Genomic DNA, 6,083 nt, shown 5'->3' with positions numbered 1-6,083 from the left:
CTCGAATTCCTGACTTCAGGTGATCCGCCTGTCTCGCCCTCCCAAAATGCTGGGATTACGGGCATGAGCCACCATGCCCAGATAATTTTTTGTATTTTTAGTAGAGACAGACTTTTGCCGTGCTGACCAGGCTGGTCTCAAATTTCTGACTTCAGGTGATCTGCCTGCCTCACCCTCCCAAAATGCTGGGATTACGGGCGTGAGCCGCCATGCCCGGATAATTTTTTGTATTTTTAGTAGAGACAGGCTTTCACCATACTGACCAGGCCGGTCTCGAACTCCTGTCTTCAGGTGATCTGCCTGCCTCGGCCTCCCAAAGTGCTGGGATTAAGGCATGAGCCACTGCGCCCAACTAGTGTTCTCATTTGTGATAGAGAATAATAAGACGGGTTGGGCATGGTGGCTCATGCCTGTAATCCCAGAACTTTGGGAGGCCGAGGCAGGCAGATCACTCGAGGTCAGGAGTTCGAAACCAGTCTGGCCAACATGGTGAAACCCCGTCTCTCCTAAAAATGCAAAAAATTGGCCCAGCATGGTGGTGAGTGCCTGTAATCCCAGCTTGGGCGACAACAGCAAGACTCAGTCAATCTCAAAAAAAAAAAAAAAAGAGTAATATGACAGTGTTTCAGGGATTAAGTGTGAGGAGGAACCAACATAGCTGCACGTTTCCAACATAGAGCTTGACATGTGACAAGCACTGCGTGCATGTGGAGTGTTACTATGGTGGTGGTGATGATGACGAGGTCCTTGGCCTCTACTGCCTGGTTCAGCCGCACACCGTCTTGGTGACTCCCCTCATGGGGTCTGCAGTTGGTGGAAGGAAGGGAAGTTCAAGATCACCCTCACCAACATGCACACATGCAGGCAGTCTCGCATCCTGCTTCAGATCCTGTACTCCGCGGCTAGACTCACTGCTCGCCGGCCATAGGATCTCAGGCAGATCACCCAACCTCTCTCTACCGCAATTTTCTCACCTACAAAATGGGAATGGCCAGGCGCGGTGGCTCGTGAATGTCATCCCATTACTTTGGGAGGCCAGGGCAGGCAGATCGCTTGAGTTCAGAAGTTGGAGACCAGCCTGGGCAACATGGCAAAACTACTGAAAATAGAAAAATTAAGGCCGGGCGCGGTGGCTCATGCCTGTAATCCCAGCACTTTGGAAGGCTGAGGCGGGTGGATCACCTGAGGTCTGGAGTTCGAGACCAGCCTGACCAACATGGTGAAACCCCATCTCTACTAAAAAAATTTTTTTAATAAAAATACAAATACAAAAATTAGCCAAGGATGGTGGTGCATGCCTGTAACTCCAGGATCACCTGAGTCCGGGAGATCAAGACTGCAGTGAGCTGTGATCGTACCCACTCCACTCCAGCCTGGGCGACAGAGTAACACCCTGTCTCGAAAATAAATAAATATAAAACAAATAAAATGGGGATAAACATAGTACACACTGCATGGGATTGTTGTGGCTTGAATACGATGATGTTTGAAAAGTGCCAGAACTATGCTTGGTATCGAGGAAGTGTGAGTGTTAAATACAATGGGGGTTTTCCCCAGCACACGTGGCTGAAACTTTGTTCTCAGCCCCTGCCCTGAGAGCCAGAGTAGTGGGCAGAGCTACATCCACAAGTATGAGCGCGTGAGAAGGAAGTGGGCACACAAGCACCCACACCCTCACTCACACACACTCATGTAAACCACACAACAGTGAGGACCGAGGCAGCCCCCACCCAGCAGCTGCTGCCCCAAACAGGACCTTTCCAGGGTCCAGCCCTCACCTTTACCCAACAAGAAAGAGACCCTGTGGTGGCTATCAGAGCCAGTCAGGGACCAGGGAGGGGTTCGTAGGGCCAGAACTCCCAGGAGTTGGGCAAGTCAGGGAGGCTGGATGTTAGCCAGGAGAGCAGCATTAGAATATATCCAACTCTCTGGGTGTAGTGGCTCACACCTGTAATCCCAGCTACTGGGGAGACTGAGGTGGGAGGATGGCTTGAGGCCAGGAGTTCGAGGCTGCAGTGAGCTGTGATCGCACCACTATACTTCAGCCTGGGCGACAGAGCAAGACTCTGTCTCAAAAAAAAAAAAAAAAAAAAACAAAGACACTATGCTAAGTGAAATTACCCAGAGGCAAAAGACAAATATTGATTGTATGATTCTACTTATACGAGACTTATAGAATAAATGAATTTTTAAGTTAATTAATTATTTTAATTTAATTTAATTTTTTTTTTTTTGAGACAGTCTCGTTCTGTTGCCCAGGCTGGAGTGTAGTGGCATGATCTCAGCTCACTGCAACCTCTACCTCCCAGGTTCAAGCGATTCTCCTGCCTCAGCCTCCCGAGTAGCTGGGACTACAGGCACGTATCCCCACGCTCAGCTAATTTTTGCATTTTTTAGTAGAGACGGGGTTTTGCCATGTTGGCCAGGCTGGTCAAGAACTTCTGACCTCAGGTGATCTGCCTGCCTTGGCCTCCAAAAGTGCTGGGATTAAGGCATGAGCCACCACACCTGGCCTTTTATTTATTTATTCATTCATTCATTCATTCATGAATGACAAGGTCTGGCTCTGTCACCCAGGCTGGAGTGCAGTGGCACAATCTCATCTCATTGCAATCTCTTTCTCCCAGGCTCAATCCGTCCTCCCACCTCAGCCTCCCGAGTAGCTGGGACTACAGGCACACACCACCATACTGGCTAATTTTTTGCATTTTTTGTAGACAGGGTTTCACCATGTTGCCGAGACTGGTCTCAAACTCGTGAGCTCAAGCAATCTGCCCACCTCAGGCCTCTCAAGTTACTGGGATTATAGATGAGAGCCACGGTGCCTGGACTAGAATACATGAATTTATAGACACCAAAAGTAGAATAGAGGTTAGGAGGGACTGAATGGGGGCGAGTGAGAAATGGGGTTATTGCTTAACGGGTACGGAGTTTCAGTTGGGGATGATGAAAAAGTTTCAGAGATGGAGAGTGGTGATGGTTGCACAACAATGTGAGTGCATTTAACGCTCTAAGCTACTTAAACATGGTTAAATTGAGGCCGGGCGCGGTGGCTCATGCCTGTAATCCCAGCACTTTGGGAGGCCAAGGCGGGCGGATCACCTGAGGTCAGGAGTTCGAGACCAGCCTGACCAGTATGATGAAACCCCGTCTCTACTAAAAATACAAACATTAGCTTGGCATGGCGGCACGCGCCTGTAATCCCAGCTACTCGGGAGGCTGAGGCAGGAGAATCGCTTGAACCTGGGAGGCGGAGGTTGCGGTGAGCTGAGATCCTGCCATTGCACTCCAGCCTGGGCAACAAGAGCAAAACTCCGTCTCAAAAAAATAAAAATTAAATTAATAAATAAACTATGGTACCTCCCTACAGTGGGGCACCAGACAGCCCTGTACATGATGTTAGTCTATGTTGATCTGAAAGACATTCAGAATTTGATGGTAAAAATAAACAAGAGCCTACAAAATTCATGTCCTGGCTAATTCCATTCAGGTAAAAATAACAAAAATAAATAAAAGAAAAACTTACGAATTGGCCAGTTATAACATATTTGGCTGCTTTTTCTCATGAACTCTGATACCGAAGCTTATTGGAGGCCAGGCGCGGTGGCTCACACCTGTAATCCCAGCACTTTGGGAGGCCAGGGTGGGCAGATTACCTGAGGTCAGGATTCAAGACCAGCCTGGCCAACATGGTGAAGCTCCGTCTCTACTAAAAATACAAAAAAATTACCCGGGCATGGTGGTGGTGCCTATAATCCCAGTTACTTGGGTGGCTGAGGCAGGAGAATCCCTTGAACCCAGTAGGCAGAGGTTGCAGTGAGCCAAGATCGCACCCCTGCACTCCAGCCTGGGGAACAAGAGTGAAACTCCATCTCCAAAAAAAAAAAAAGCTCATTTGAGAGATGATTTTCAGTGGAGACCCTTCCAGAGGGGCTCCCATCAGAGTTTAAATTTATGCCCTTCTTTTTTTTAACAAAAGAAATGTCCAGTCTCACAGAATAGGAGGTGACAGGCTGGGCATAGTGGTTCACACCTGTAATTCCAACAGTTTGGGAGGCCAAGGTGAGAGGACTCTTTGAACCCAGGAGTTTGAGACCAGCCTGGGCAACACAGTGAGACCGCCATCGCTGTAAAAAAAAAGGCGGAGCTTGCAGCGAGCTGAGGTCCTGCCACTGCACTCCAGCCCGGGCGACAGAGCGAGACTCCGTCTCAAAAAAAAAAAAAAAAAAAAAAATTAGGCAGGCATGGTGGCGGTGTGCCTGTAGTCCCAGCTACTCAGGAGGTTTAGGCAGGAGGATTGCTTGAGCCAAGGAGGTTGAGGCTGTAGTGAGCTGTGATTGCATCACTGCACTCCAGCCTCAGTGACAGAGCAAGACCCTTACTCAAAAAAAAAAAAAGAAAAGAGAGAGAGAGAGAGAATAGAAGGTCACAGGAAGTCATTCAAGAATCACTGTTTCAGGACTTATGCCAATATGAGATGGAGTCTCACTTTGTTGCCCAGGCTGGAGTGCAATGGCACGATCTTGGCTCACTGCAAGTTCCACCTCCCAGGTTTACGCCATTCTCCTGCCTCAGCCTCCCGAGTAGCTGGGACTACAGGTGCCTGCCACCACGCCTGGCTAATTTTTTGTATTTTTAGTAGAGACGAGGTTTCACTGTTAGCCAGGATGCTCTCGATCTCCTGGCCTTGTGATCCGCCCGCCTCGGCCTCCCAAAGTGCTGGGATTATAGGTGGGAACCACCGTGCCCGACCAGGAATCACCCTTCAGAAATCCCCAGGGAGTCATCTTTTATGTGATGAATCAATAAGGATGCTTTTGGCTGCAAGTAACAGCCGAAGTAACAGCAGCCAAACCAGGACATTCATTCATTCTCTTACACTGCAAGTCAAGAAGTAGGCAGTTTCAGGGTTGATTGACTCAGTGGCACCATGACATCATAGAAAACTCGGCGTTTTCCATCTGTCCTCTCTGAAATCTTTATAGTGTTGGCCTTTGATTACCTAATCAATTGCTGTAAAACAAATCCCCCTGAACTCATGGCTTTACACAACAGTAGTCATTTATCTCTTGTATTTTTTAGTGGTCAGGGATTTGGGGGCAGCTGAGATGCAGGACTATGGTTCAGGGTCTCTTGTTGCAGTGAAGGGCTGCAGTTCCCTGAAGGCTTGACTGGGCCTGGGAGCTCTGTTTCCAAGGGGCCTCACTCACATGGCTGGCAAGTTGGTGTTGCCTGTTGGTTCCTCTCTAGATGGGTCCTTCCACAGGACTACTTGAGCATCCTCACAGTATGGTGGCTAGTTTCCTGCAGGGGCAACAATGCATTAGGGACCAAGGCAGAAACTGCAACATCTTTTATTTTTATTTTTATGTATGTATGTATGTATGTATTTATTTATTTATTTATTTATGGACACAGAGTCTTGCCCTGTCACCCAGGATGTAGCGCAGTGGCACAATCTCCACCCACTGCAACCTCTGCCTCCCGGGTTCAAGTGATTCTCCCACCTCAGCCTCCTGAGTCACTGGGATTACAGGTACATGACACCACGCCTGGCTAGGTTTTGGATTTTTTTTTTTTTTTTTTTTTTTTTTTTTCTGTTGAGACGGAGTCTTGCTCTGTCACCCAGGCTGGAATGCAGTGGAGCGATCTCAGCTCACTGCAAGCTCCACCTCCCGGGTTCACGCCATTCTCCTGCCTCAGCCTCCCATGTAGCTGGGACTACAGGTGCCCGCCACCGCATCTAATTTTTTTTTGTATTTTTAGTAGAGACGCAGTTTCACCGTGTTAGCCAGGATGGTCTCGGCCTCCCAAAGTGCTGGGATTAGAGGCTTGAGCCATCGCGCCCGGTGTTTGGACAGGCTGGTCTCAAACTCCTGACCCCAGGTGATCCGCCTGCCTTGGCCTCCCAAAGTGCTGGGATTACAGGCGTAAGCCACTGTGCCGGGCCTGCATCTCTCCTGACCCGGACTCCTAGGTCTGTACTCAGCTGCATTCCATTGGTCACACAAGCCAGTCTGTGCTCTGTGCTCCCATATTCTCTGCTGCCCCTCTGGGTGGAAGGGCATGAATACCAGGAGGGA

The sequence above is a fragment of the Piliocolobus tephrosceles genome, chromosome 16, assembly GCF_002776525.5.
Source record: "Piliocolobus tephrosceles isolate RC106 chromosome 16, ASM277652v3, whole genome shotgun sequence".
NCBI lineage: Eukaryota > Metazoa > Chordata > Mammalia > Primates > Cercopithecidae > Piliocolobus > Piliocolobus tephrosceles.
The sequence above is the reverse complement of the archived record's forward strand: the minus strand, read 5'-3'. Positions refer to the sequence as shown.